This window comes from Acomys minous (genome assembly GCF_964271855.1).
Source record: "Acomys minous genome assembly, chromosome: 15".
Classification (NCBI taxonomy): domain Eukaryota; kingdom Metazoa; phylum Chordata; class Mammalia; order Rodentia; family Muridae; genus Acomys; species Acomys minous.
The window spans coordinates 29,426,244-29,440,390 of NC_140497.1; the positions used below are offsets into that span (position 1 = coordinate 29,426,244).

General features: G+C 34.9%; 2 long non-coding RNA genes across 2 annotated transcripts in view; one reads left to right on the top strand and one right to left on the bottom strand.

Moving 5' to 3' along the window:
• LOC311584942 overlaps positions 1-14,147 on the bottom strand; it is a 753,214-nt gene that overhangs the window by 187,498 nt on the left and 551,569 nt on the right. The window lies entirely within an intron of this gene.
• LOC311584861 lies at positions 30-13,661 on the top strand. Its single transcript, XR_014775019.1, has 3 exons — positions 30-353; positions 2,452-2,673; positions 13,096-13,661. It is a non-coding gene; the product is annotated as an uncharacterized lncRNA (long non-coding RNA).

Sequence of the window (14,147 nt, forward strand, 5' to 3'; positions counted from 1 at the left end):
TCTTATCCATCCTTGTATGGGACCTAACATCCTGTAACAAATACACTAAAAATCTTTTGGAATATAGCAACTAAGGACTTAGGAGATCATTAGCTTCCACCAACGCAAGAGCTGAGAATGCCATCAGGTTACATCTTGGGCTATAGTCAAGAATTCTTTGCTTAACTATCTCTCTTAGATTTCCAACAATGAGTTTGAGATGTCTCAATGTATTACTTTCTTTGATTTGTTACTATTAAAAACCCCATGAAACAACTTCATTGTTGACACATGGAACTGGAAATAACATAAAGCTGTGTACACAAGTCATGACTATTTGAATCCATAATAAGCTCTGTCTTATTTCCTTTGAGGTAAGAGTTAGTTCTCTCTAATTATCTGAACATTAAACACACATGTTAATGTCTATGTGATAATCAGTTTTGTATGGAAACAGTTGTACTATCTGTAGTTAACAAGCGAGTCCTATTTTATGACATTCTATGTATACCTCTTTCCTTATAAAAAGCATTGTCTTGGTTTTCTGTTTGTTTGTTTGTTTTGTCAACTTTGACACAAGTTGGAGTTATCTGGCAAGAGGGAAGCACAATTGAGTAAATACTTTCCCTAGCTTGTAAAGAAAATGTGTGAGGCATTTTCCAGATTAAAAATTGATGGCTTGAGGTCCAGCACACTGTAGGTGAGGGCACCCCTGGACAGATAGTTATGGTTTATATCAGAAAACAAGATGAATGAGCCATGCTCAAGCAAGCTAGTAAATTGCAGTCCTCCAGGGTTCCTATATCACTGCTAAGTGAGTTCCTACTCTGATTTCCCTTTATAATAGTCTGTGATCAGGACATGAAGGACAGATCACTTTTTTTTTTTGGTGATTATCATGGCAACAGAAACCAAATTAATATATTGTATTGAACCATCAAATTGTCCATAAAATATAGATATAATGGAGTCATAGCCTGACCTTACTTTGGGCAACTGAAAATTTCACCTGGGTTTAAGGAAGGGGGCAGGTATATATTTATTCCAGTTTGGAGCAATGCTTTCTTTGTAGTTACTACCACTGGATAAGCAGAGGTGGTACCATGCTAATAAAATACAGTTACTTAACTCAAGGATTGTTATATCTTTAGTAATAGGATGTTACCTGATGTCACGTGGGCTGGTGGAAGCTGGTGGTCTGACAAGTGACTACACCATTAGACAAAAGTTTTATATATCTAAACATAGAATTGTATCATTCTTTCCTAACAGGCATGCCAATAGTCTTGAACAGTTGTTAATGGTTTGCGGGGAAGAAATAAATGATATTTTTTTCAAAAGAAACAAGAAAATATCCAGATAGTCATTCTCAATGTAATGTAAATAGTTAATTTTAAAATATATTCTCCCTAACTGCTACAATTATGTATTGAGACATTATCCTGTGTTATTCACCTTTGTCATGTGTCATTCTGCCCTCACAACCTGTCTGTGTCATTACATAATAATCTCAAGGAAACTACTGGCATCCATGGGTCATAATGTCATGCCCGAAAATACAAAGCATAGAATTTATCAGTGAGAGCACATCTATGAAGATAAATATCTTTGCCTTGAAATGCTGAGTGTTCATTAGGAATTTGCTATACCTCTGTACAAAAGAGAGACCTAAAAGGTTTCTGTGACAATCCTTACCTGCTATGCATCTCCCCCCAAAAGTAACAGCCCAGACAGGAAGAGGGAGTCACAAAGGTAGGGGCTACATCTGGGAGGACTGGGACGTGAATGTGATTTGGTTTCATGATGTGAAATTCCCAAATAATCAATAAAATTATTATTTTAAAAACTAATTCAAAAAGCTGGAGCTTGTCAATAAAAGAAAGTATATCCATTATAAGAAAGTATTTCCTTTTCAGAAAATGTCCCTGCAACAAGCAGTCCTGGAAATGAACCTATGTCATCAGATAAGATGTTTGTATATTGTTATAATCCAATCTTTCACATTTTTAATTCAACAGTAACATCAATGCTGTCCCCCAATTTTCAGGGCATGTACCAAGTGGTAATGCCTTGAGAAAATGTAGCAATTTCAGGACAATATAACACATTTTCTCTCATGCAAAATATCACTTTAAGTTTAGAGGACAAAGTAAGATTCTTTATTTTATTACAATCACATTGTATTTCTTTATATAATAAAATACTAAATTTTTACGTATTTGTCATTTCCTGTGCTAACTTAATATTAGAGTTCTGCTTATTCTTCAAGACACTCCTCAGGGTGAATCATTGCAAGGACATTATGATGACATTGATTTCTTGATACTTGATTCCTTCTACATAAGTTATATTAATTAATTTTTGGGATGTCACATTATTGACTTTAGAGTTGAATAAAAAGAGAAATGAAACTGTAACTTTGTGTGGATTGTGAGATAAAATATGATAAAGATAATTTTAATCTTTTATCAGAATACTATAAAGTCGTTGACTCTAGAAGAATAAGGCAGAAGAACCGTAAGAGTCTACACAGTGAAAATGGAGCAGAAAGAGTAGAGTGATGAATAAATTGGGAGATTCTCAACACACTCAGAACAATGAGAAATTTAAGACAAGTATAACTATCTGGATAATCATTGTGCTTTAACATCCATCCATTTTGATGCCTGACAATATCTTTCAACATGATTAAAGGTATTCAATATTTCTCATTAAGTAATGTTTAGCAATTCTTATTCTGCTAAATTGCACATCATCTGTAATTTGGTATGCGTCACTTAATGAGAGGGGCTTCTGCTGTCAAGTAACACCTCAGATATAAATGCTCCTTAAATAGGAATATTTTCAACTTGTCTGTGCATCAAAAGGGCCATATACTGGACTGTGCCTGAGATATGAGATGAGATGACTTTCTATCTAAGGCTTCCAAGTATTTGCATCCACAAGTGAATACAAACGAGTAAACAGTAAAAAACAGACAAACAGTGATACACTGATCTGGCTGTTGTTGAAAGCATACATTATTAGAAAAGTCTGTGGTTTAAGGAATACTGTGACATTTGTTCTTTGGGGTAAGAGATTTATTGAAGAGTTATTAATAGCACAGAAAGACATAATGCCAATTGACAGGATGGTGGGGACTCTGAAGAGGTCTCAAGCCCACATGACAGAATGGTCTCTTTTCATAGGTTTCAGAGACAGGGAAGTGTCACATGATTGTCACAGAGTTGATAATAGCCTTTGACATAGAACAACAGCCACACTGTTCCTGATAACTGGGTAGCAGAGAGAGGGTAAGGAGTCCTACTGAGGCTGTGAGGAATCCCACCATACTCATAGATCCATGATATCCTGGGAGTCTTGCAGTGTTCCACGGTGAAGTGAGAAATGAATTAGGATGCTCAATATCCTCCTGGAATATGATTACTTGGCAAGTCTGTTAGAAAGTTACAAATTCTCAAACAAGCTCAGCTTGGTAGGAGATTTGCACTTTCCTTCACAGTACCAAGAGAAAAGAGATGCTGTAGGTAAACATGGCTTCAATAGCCTGTAACCTAAAACTTAACATGTATATGTTAGGCAGTGGTTCCAATGCAAAGTTTCTAAAATACTGTATATATTACCATGACAGTTAATATAATCTTTCTTGACTTAATTTCCTCATACATTAAAAGGGGGAGGGGACAAGATATGAGCAACCTCATCAGGAATTCAGAAGAAATTAGTGGAATAATACTTGTGGTCATAAATAATTTCATTCCTGATATAAGGAGCATAGAGCAAATGTTAGCTATTATTACTGCAGCCATCCTCATATCAAACATTGTTACTTATACAGGGTCTGTCTAAACAACCAAAGCTGATTGGAAACTCACTGTTCTCCTGCTTAGCCTAGTAAGTACTGGGCTACCACAACAATGGGCTGCAAAGTTCTTTTGATGTGGGCATTCAACTTACTGTGATTTTCTTCATTTTATGAACAAAAGTAGAAAAATATAGACCTCATTTTAAAGAAGGTATTTAAGTAGAGTAAATTAAAAGTCCCTTTCCATCTGAATCCCTTTATTAAGTCATCATTACATATATTAAGAAATCATTTCTTTCCATGCACCATTCAATAATCTCAATTATTTGTGCTGCTCTCACTTCTAGTCTACAGAAATGTAATCAGATATTAATGTCATGGTCAGGGATTTTAAACAAATTAAATTTCTCCATTTCAGAGACTTTTATTTTATTTTGTTCTCATTATTTCAACTAGACATTACATCTCAGAATAAAATCAATGTTTTTCTAAATTGATGTGCTAACTTCATAATAAAGTAGAATAGCAATTTCTAAGTCATTTTTATCTCCGGTACAATAATGTTTTATATTCTGTGTTTATTTATTCTTGACATGCCAGCTTTGGACTTTTCACCTTATTGAATTCTCTTTATCCTTGTTACATTGGCACCGGGTATAGAAGTTGAGTAGAACAAACCAGAATTAATCCTTTAATCATACTCTAGCCTTGGTGGTAAATTCCATGAATATCCATAAATAACTCCTTGATTATATAATATCTGTAAAGTTCACATAAAACCTTAGACATTTTTATTTTTCCTAGTTTGGAATATTTTTTCAAAACTAAATGGTTTTTTTCCCTTTTCAGTAGGAAAATGCAGTGTTTACACAGATTATTGCATAGACATAACCATTCCTGTTTATATTTTTAGGTCAATGATAAGTACTTTTGAATTTTATCTAGTGCAAAGAAAAACTAAACATGTTAGTCTGACATCTTCTAATGTGTAATGGAAATGATTCAAGCTGATTTTCAAACACTTGCCACAGAAATGATTATACTCATTTATTATACTTATACATGCATTCTAATTTTGTATCCTTACACAAAATCTGTTGAGGAGGTAAGGCATTGGGGAATAGGGAGAATTAACAAATTCTGTTAACAAATTAACAAAACTCTGCTAATATTTTTAACACTGATATTTTAGCAAAGAATTCTCAAAACACATGTCAGTGTTTAGTTAACAATGATCAAAAGATCAGCTTGTACGTGCAACTATTAGGTTGAAGACAAACCAATGGCAATGCTTTAGTTGACCACAAATCTAACAATCAAATAAACTATAGTGAATTGAATTACCTGTTCCTTCCTGGCCTTAATTAAACAAAAAGCTTTAAAAAATTAAATAATAGAAATGTGTGGGGGTCAATAGGTTTAAGATAGATCACATTCCTATGCTTAGAACAATCGTTAACTTGGCCAAAGACAAAATTAACAGTAATGTGGTTAGCTGTTTATTTCTCCTTTGTCTTGAGGAGATGAGACAGTCTTTAGCTCACCTCAACACAAACACAGGCAAAGTAAGACTCCAGATAACCAATCCTTTCTCTTTTCCCACTTCATCTGCCTTGCTCCCTCTTGTGAGATGTATAATTATAGACATCTATGGTTTCATTAGATCTTTTAACCCTCTTTTTTCTTTTTTTTCACTTGTTCTTTTTTTATTATAATTTATTCACATTACATCCCAATTGTAATCTTCTTACTCTCATCACCTATTTCATCTCTCTTCCACCCTAATCTCTTCCTAGAGACTGCTGACAGGTGGGGTCCTCCTTTCCCACCTTCTGACCACAGTCTATCAGGTCTCATATGGATAGCCTGCATCCCCTTCCTCAGTGCTCCCACAGGGCCTCACCTCTAAGGGGCAGTGATCAAATGTCAGGTACCTGAGTTCCTGTCAGAGGCAGTCCCACACAATCTTCTCCCCTCTTCGAACGTGGAGAAAGAGTTGTCCACAGGCTATATCTGAAGAGGGAGTCTACATTCTCTGCTTGCAATGCCCTTGGATGGTGCAGGCTCCCTGGGTCCAGATCTGCCATCCTAGATAGCCTCCTTGTGGAGCTCCTGACAACACCATCCCCTGTCATTCCATCCCCCAATTCCTCCATACAAATCACAGTACTCTACCTAGAGTCCAGATGCTGTTAGTCCTAGCATCTGTTCCAATCCCCCACTGCGTGAAGTCTCTCTGAGGACATCTGTGTTGGGCTAATATACACTTATAAGTAAGTACATAGCATACCTGTCTTTCTGGGTCTGGGTTACCCCATTCAGGATGATCTTTTCTACTTCCATCCATTTGCCTGCAAATTTCAAAGATTTCCTCGTTTTTTTGAAAACAGCATAGTATTCCATTGTGCAAATGTATCATTTTTTTCTCTGTACATTCTTCAGTTGAGGGGCATCTAGATTGTTTCCAGATTCTGGCTATTAAGAATAAAGCTGCTATGAACATACTTGAGCAAAAGTCTTTGTTGAATGGTGAAGTATCTTTCAGGTATATGCCCAGGAGTGGTATAGCTGGGTCTTGAGGTAGAATTATCCCCAATTTTCCGAGAAAGCACCAGATTGATTTTCAAAGTGGTTGTACAAGTTTGCACTCCTAACAGCAATGAAGGAATGCTTCCTTTCCTCCATATCCTTGCCAGCATGTGCTGTCACTTGAGTTTTTGATCTTAGCCATTCTGATGGGTGTAAGATGGAATCTCAGAGTCATTTCAACTTGCGTCTAACTGATGACTATGGTCATTGAGAATGTCTTGAAGCCAGTCAATATTCCTCTGTTGAGAATTCTTTGTTTAGATCTGTACCCATTTTTAATTGGGATTTTTGGTTTGGTGGTGTTTAATGTCCTGAGTTCTTTGTATACTTTGGATATTAGTCCTTTGTTGTATGTAGGATTGGTACAGATCTCTTTCCAGTCTGTAGACTGTTGTTTTGTTCTGCTGACAATATTGTTTGCATTACAGAAGCTTTTCAGTTTCATGAGGTCCTACTTATTAATTGTTGACCTTAGAGACTGAGCTCTCGGTCAGGAAGTGTGCTATTCAGGAAGTTATTTCCTGTGCCAATGAGTTAATGTTCTTCCCCACTTTTTCTTCTAACAGATTTAGTGTGTCTGGTTTAATGTTAAGGTCTTTAATCCACTTCAACTTTAGTTTTATTGTACAGGAAAGTTTAGCTATTTTGGGTTTTTTTGTTTTTTCATATGAAGTTGAGAATTGATATTTCAAGGTCTATAAAGTATTGTGTAGGACATTTGATGGGAATTGCATTAAATCTGTAGATTGCTTTTGATAAGATGACCATTTTTACTATGTTGAGTCTCTTGATCCAGGAGCATGGGAGATCTTTCCATCTTCTGATATTATCTTCAATTTCTTTCTTCAGAGACTTGAAGTTTTTTTTTCATCTAAGTCTTTTATTTGTTTGGCTAGATTTATACCAACATACTTTATATTATTTGTGGCTATTTTGAAGGGTGTAATTTCTCTAATTTCTTTTTCATCCCATTTGTCATTTGTATACCAAAGGGTTACAGACTTTTAAAAGTTAATTCTGTATCTAGCCACTTTTCTGTAGGTGTTTATAAGTTGTAGGAGTTACTTGATAGAATTTTGGGGTCACTTATGTATACTATTATATTGAATGAAGATCAAGTAATAAAATTAAATAGTCCTATATCACTTAAGGAAATAGAGGCAGTCATCAAAAGCCTCTAGACCAATAAAAGCCCAGGGCCAGATGGATTCAGTGCAGAATTCTACCAGACTTTCAAAGAGGAGATAATACCAATTCTCTTCAAACTGTTCCACAAAATGAAATCAGAAAGAACATTACCAAACATTCAATGAGGCCACAGTCACCTTAATACCTAAACCACAGAAAGACTCAACAAAGAAAGAGAATTTCAGACCAATTTCTCTTATGAACATTAGTGCAAAAATACTCAATAAATTACTCACAAACCAAATCCAAGAAAAACATCAAAATATCATGACCAAGTAGGCATGCGGGGGTGGTTCAATATACAGAAATGCAACAATATAATACATCGTAAAAACACATCATCTTCTTAAATGCAGAAAAAGCATTTGACAAAATCCAACACCCATTCATGTGTAAAGTCTTAAAAGCGCAGGGATACAAGACATGTGCCTAAACACAGTAAAGGCAATATACCACAAGCCTATATCCAACATCAAACTAAATGGAGAGAAACTTAAACCAGTTCCACTAAAATCAGGGACAAGACAAAGCTGTACAGTCTCTCTGTATTTCTTCAATAAATTACTTAATATCCTAGCTAAAGCACTAAGACAACTAAAGGAGATCAAGGGGATACACTGGAAAAGAAGAGGTCAAATTATCACTGTTCAGGGATGTGATCTTTTAACTTTATAATCTGTGGGGCTCCTTGATGGGAAAGGAGCTCTACAGAAACACTGTGACTTTATTTCCTGTCTCAGCATGTTCTAATATGAAACATTCCCTCAGAAAGGGAGGCTAGAGGCTCATATGACTTGAGAAGTAAACAATTCACAAGTTTCAAGAAGTTCTAGAAACTAGCAAAGTGTACAGGATCCCAAACAAGGCAACTGAAGCAATAAACAACTGCTTGAGGAGGAGACTCAAGCCACTCGAGCTGCCTGGAGGAGACTCTGTGACCAGTCTAACTATCTGTAATTTATACAAATATCAAGGTTCACAGCCTTTGGAAGTCATTGCTCTTGTACAAATTTTGTTATTTTTTGGTGTAGCTGCTTTTGATATACCACTTGACACGTAAGCAAGCCTTATCCATATTCCTGTATGTAACTCAAAAGTAAACTCTCAATCTTTCACCATATTAGACTTTGGTATAACCACTGCAGTGAGAATTTAATGTTCCAGTCTAGCTGCTGCCAAGGCCTCGATACCTTTTTTCTTTTTTTCCTTTTTTTTTAAAATTAATTTATTCTTGTTACATCTCAATGATTATCCCATCCCTTGTATCCTCCCGTTCTTCCCTTCCTCCCATTTTCCCTTTATTCCCCTCCCTTATGACTGTTTCTGAGGGGGATTTTCTCCCCCTGTATATGCTCCTAGGGTGTCAAGTCTCTACCTGCTGCATCATTTCTCTCTTAGAGAAAGTAACAGGCAATTTAATAAAACTGTAGTTACCAGACTCCCAAATGCCAAGTTTTTATCAAAACATATATTGGTAGCAATATATCTTGATCCCCAACCCTTATACTGTTTTTGGTCATGAAATTAGAAAGCTCACTTGTAGATTTCCCACTGTAAAACTTCATACATCCTCAGGAAAGTCTAATAAGAGATTCTTGCTTCTTCCGAACGGGTGCGCATAGCCCATGTTTGGAGCCGTCCACCATGTTTCTGCCTCAGGTGATGGAGTCTGCACTGTCCTCAGAGGCCCTGTCATACTCTTGCCTGTCTATCTTTCCACTGAACCAGTGATTCCTCTAATAAATTACACAAACTCCAATAATCCATCTTAGTGTCATGCTACAACCACATGCGACCTTTTAATTACATTGTCCATCACTGGTCAATCCTCTATCTGCAATAATACTTTATTTGCTTGCATCTCCCCTCGAAAAATGAGATAATGCAAAGAGGTCTCCTCTTCTGAGCAAGATGATTTTACAGTTCTCTGGTAACAGATCTACTGAAGAAGCACTAAATTGGTTTAAATAATAATATTTAGGTAACTAATACTGTAAAACAATGTCAGGCTATGAGAATTTATTTCCAAATCAAGCTCAACAGAGCTACATGTACTACCTTCTATAAACATGGAAGAGGTTTTGTAGCCCTCATAACAAATATCTATTCATGTATATCCCAAATTTATGTGGGTATAATGAATAGAAAGGCTGACCTAACCTGAACCAAGTTTGGGTGCATGAACAGTAAGGTGAAAAAGTAACCTTGGTAACTTTTTAGGGATAATCTCCTATTTAATATTTAATATATATATATAATAAATATAAATATATACATATATTGCATGCACACATGATTAAAATGATACATCATACATGAAAGGACAAGCTGTGTAGAGAAATGATTATATATTCACCTTATTGATCAAAATAGGGAACCACCTACACTATGAGCATTAGTAAGCAACTCATTGCTCTCTTGAAGTACTGAAAAGAAACTCCAAAGAATAATCAGGACCCCTAAGTATTTCCGCTCACGTGGCCCATTGTCAAAATTGACAGTATGTCCCTCTTAATCTGCACACTCAATTTGCTACAAATAAAATTATCTTGCTTCTTTTGCAAATCTGTGTGACCCTTGATTTTAAATTCTTCGAATAAGAGACAAGAGTCTAAACACACCCAGTCTAGGCTCCAACTACTGGTAAGACCATCACTTGTATCTCATAAAAAATTCTATAAGTGCTTTGTACGGCCCAAATTGCAAAGATAAAAAAAAAACTCCACTGGATTAGGAAACACTGCATTCATGCTTAATGGAAGCATAAGTTACCCACAAGTTAGTAGTTTAAAATATTGCTTTAATATCTTAGCTGTTCTATAGGTCAAAATCCCAGTGTGAGGTTTCTGAGCTACAAGCAAAGGACTAATAGAGTTGCGTTTCCTTTTACAAGCTGGCTGTATTCTGTACATCATTCTTATCTTCCAAAACCAACTGTCTCTTGAACATTTCTCAAATTATATTTTCCTTAATTTTGGTGTTGTTTTCTTTTATGACTACATTTTATGATAATATTGCATATGTACAAATAACCCAAGATCTATATTTTAGGCCATATGGCTAAGAATTTTAATTCAATTTATAACCCAATGAGGTAATATACCTATAGGTCCCAGAAATTAGTGTGTGGATATTTTTGAGGGACATTATTTTGTCCACTACAATCACTTCAACATCATGCTCTGAATAGGACATCAAAGAAGACAATTTACATACACATTTATACTTGGTTTTTCATAAGCAAGTTTGTCTATACTAAATGAATCTCAATAAAATCATTCTAATACCATTAGCATGAGACCCAGTATTTCAGTTAGCTGTACTTTTATCGTTTTACTATCACAGGAAATAAATATTTTAAAGGTAGACAATACATGGTTAGCATACGGTTTTTTCAATAGAGTCTTAAGTATCATTGAAATCTTACCTCACGTGGTGAGTATGGCATATCACTAATTAGAGATTATATTAACATTTGTGATTTTAATATGTATGGATCTATATCAACATTTTTCACTTCTAATTACCTTCTTTTCATAAACAACAATACAACCAACCACATTCTTAATATATAAATATTAAATATAAATTTGATATATGAAACATGATATGAAATCTCATCAAGATAAGAAGTACCGACATACATACATATGAGATATATACATATATCTTTTATTCACACACTTATTTATTTATTTATTTATTTATTTTTGTAGACCAGGCTGGTCTTGAACTCACACCTGCCTTTGCCTCCAGAGTGCTGGGATTGAAGGCATGAGGCACAACACCCAGCCCTGTTCACATATTTTAATCCATATTTATGTGTTATATACATGTGCTCCCCTTTGCCCAACTGATTCCAATTTTAACTACCAACCCAAACACTAAGATAATTACATAGAAATAATCTTGGGACTATTAAGAAAAAGGGTTATCCAGTAATCCTATGATCTACCCCTCTTAAAGATCATGAGGCTGGTCTTCCGAAGTTCCTTTTTTATTTTTAAATCTTTTATATTTTTTACATATACATTTTTATTATTATACATATATACATTAAACAGTAAGAAGAACCAAAAATAGTCAGGAATTACATGAATGTTACATCCAAAGTGTTTTTGCTATTTGTATTTGGCAGCCTTGAAGAAAACATCTTTCCTATCTTGGTTCATCTAAAATTCTGAATATAAATCAACATCTATCATATCTCATCATTATCAACTTAAAACTTCTGCCTAGATCTAAAACATCTTACCTCATAAACAACTAATCTTAATTGTAAAGCTAAACTATTTGGTCTTCAACCTCATCATCATTTGTCATTTTGTGTCAAGATTCATGAGGCTACAATTGGCATGGGACCTAACTAAAATAAATATATTAGTCATTAAGATATAAGCAATTATTATTCACTTAAGAAAGTATATCTTTGATATAGTAACTAAAATTAATGAGTATAAATTTCTCATCCTGAAAATATATACCCAATTGCTTTCTACTTTGCTTCTTTCCTCAATTAATTCAAGATAGCAAATCAATAATCTCAGTTAATTATTTAAGTTCTTTTTAGATCTTGTCTATAAGAATTTAATCAGTAGTAACTCAACACTGTAAATATCAGATTCTAAGAAACATCCGTGTTACTATAGTAATCTATTACCAATTCCTTCACTTAAAATCATTTGCCTTTCTATAAGCTTTCTTTGGATTTGAACAGTGGATTATTTATTTATTTAACCATGGCTTAGCAGGTGTGCCCAATAAAAAATGCCCCAAAATAATGAAAATTTGTAATGATATTAGAGATGCACTAGATGCAGATTTCACTTACTAATTTTTTCTGTAGAGGTAACAGGAGATGACCAGTTGTTTTTATGTTGAAGAGTTAATTGTTATTTAAAGCAACATGTTTTTAGACAACTTATTTCTTTTTCCCAAAGATGACTGTATCTAAATACCTTAATCTATAAGTAATCCATATAATACAGCAGAAAGACTTTTGGAGGTATCTCTAAAGATTTGGAGCAATGTAGACTGTTTTTGGTTACCTGGAGCACCATGAGATCAGAGGATCCAGTCACAGAAAGTAGGCTGCTTATCGATAACAAAGGTGCCATAGCAATAAATAAATAAATAAATAAATAAATAAATAAATAAATAAATAAATAAGAGGAGTGATTGGAAGACCTGGACTGCTGAATTTGAAGGTGTAATAGAGCCACTAACTGAAAAGGTGAGTCCTTGGCATTGGCAAGAAAATTGATTCTTCCCTGGAGCTTCCAGAAGAATCAATTCTGCCAATACACTGATTTCAGCCCAGAAATGCTGATTTTGGATTTCTGACTTCCAAAACTATAAAGAATAAATTTGTGTTGTCAGCAACTTAAGTGTATGGCCCTTTGCTAGAGCAGCTGTAGGAAGCTAATATAATTAGTATATTATTGATAAATTACTTATTCCATGAGACATTTCCAAGGAAGGTTTCCTAACAGAAGTACTTTCTCTTTTCTTTATTTCTTTCCTTGTTATTTCAGGCTTCTGGATTCTTGGAGAGATGAAAAAGAACAGAAAAAGAATAAGATGAGCTCTGCATGTAGCAAATTCGGTTTCTGAAACTTTGACATTACTCCTAAGTGTGGAAAAGAAATGAGGCCAAAAACTTAAGAATTCCTTTCCTCTATGCTGAATGCAAGGGTGTGACCTAAACTCTCTCTCTTGCTCCAAATTTCGTAAGTTTTGTAGTTGGATATCTGTAACCAAGGACGATGAACCTGTGGATCAAACGCAGAGATGTGTTATCTCACAGGTCTGAAGTGATGAAGTAGGAGATCCAGGGTTATGCTTCCTTTGACAGCTCCAAGAACTCTCTGGCTTCTAAATGAATCCCCACAGTTCCAGGGCTCTCTGAGGATGGTCCCATGCTCCCCCCTGCGTCCCCTTCCCTGTGTTCAAATTTCCACTCCAAGTACTTTTATGCCCTAACTCTTCCATAACACTCCCTGAGCGCCACCCGGAAGTTCGGCTGTGAGTCTCAGCATACGCTTCGATAGCCAAACCACACAGAACGTGCCAATCTCGTCTGAATTAAACAACTTTTAAAAAGCACTTGCTACCTTAAAATTACAGCACCTTTCTGTTGAAATTAAGAAATAAATAAAATTTCAGAAAAACATTTTATGTAAATTGATTCCTATTTTATGTGAACAGAATCAAATCGTATTTCCAAAAGTAATGACTGAGCCACACATGTGAAGTTAATTTTAATAAAGTTTCATAGGTTAACAAAGAAGGATAAGTGGACCTGTCTTCAATGGTGATTAGTTTATGATAATCATTTCTGAATACTTTCTGTTCCAACACTTGAGAGAAAATAATAATGAATATATTATTATTACTGCAATGGGAGCTTTTAGCTATTATTGACTGTATATTACAGGCCACTAAACTTTCTATTTGAAATTTTTTTTTGAAACAAGGAAAGTCTAAAACAAAATCACTTAGAATAAAAGTGTTTGTGGGAAATCATATTTGATACTACTAAAAACTGATATTTTTAACTAGTAGACCATACAATTTCCCAGGGTTA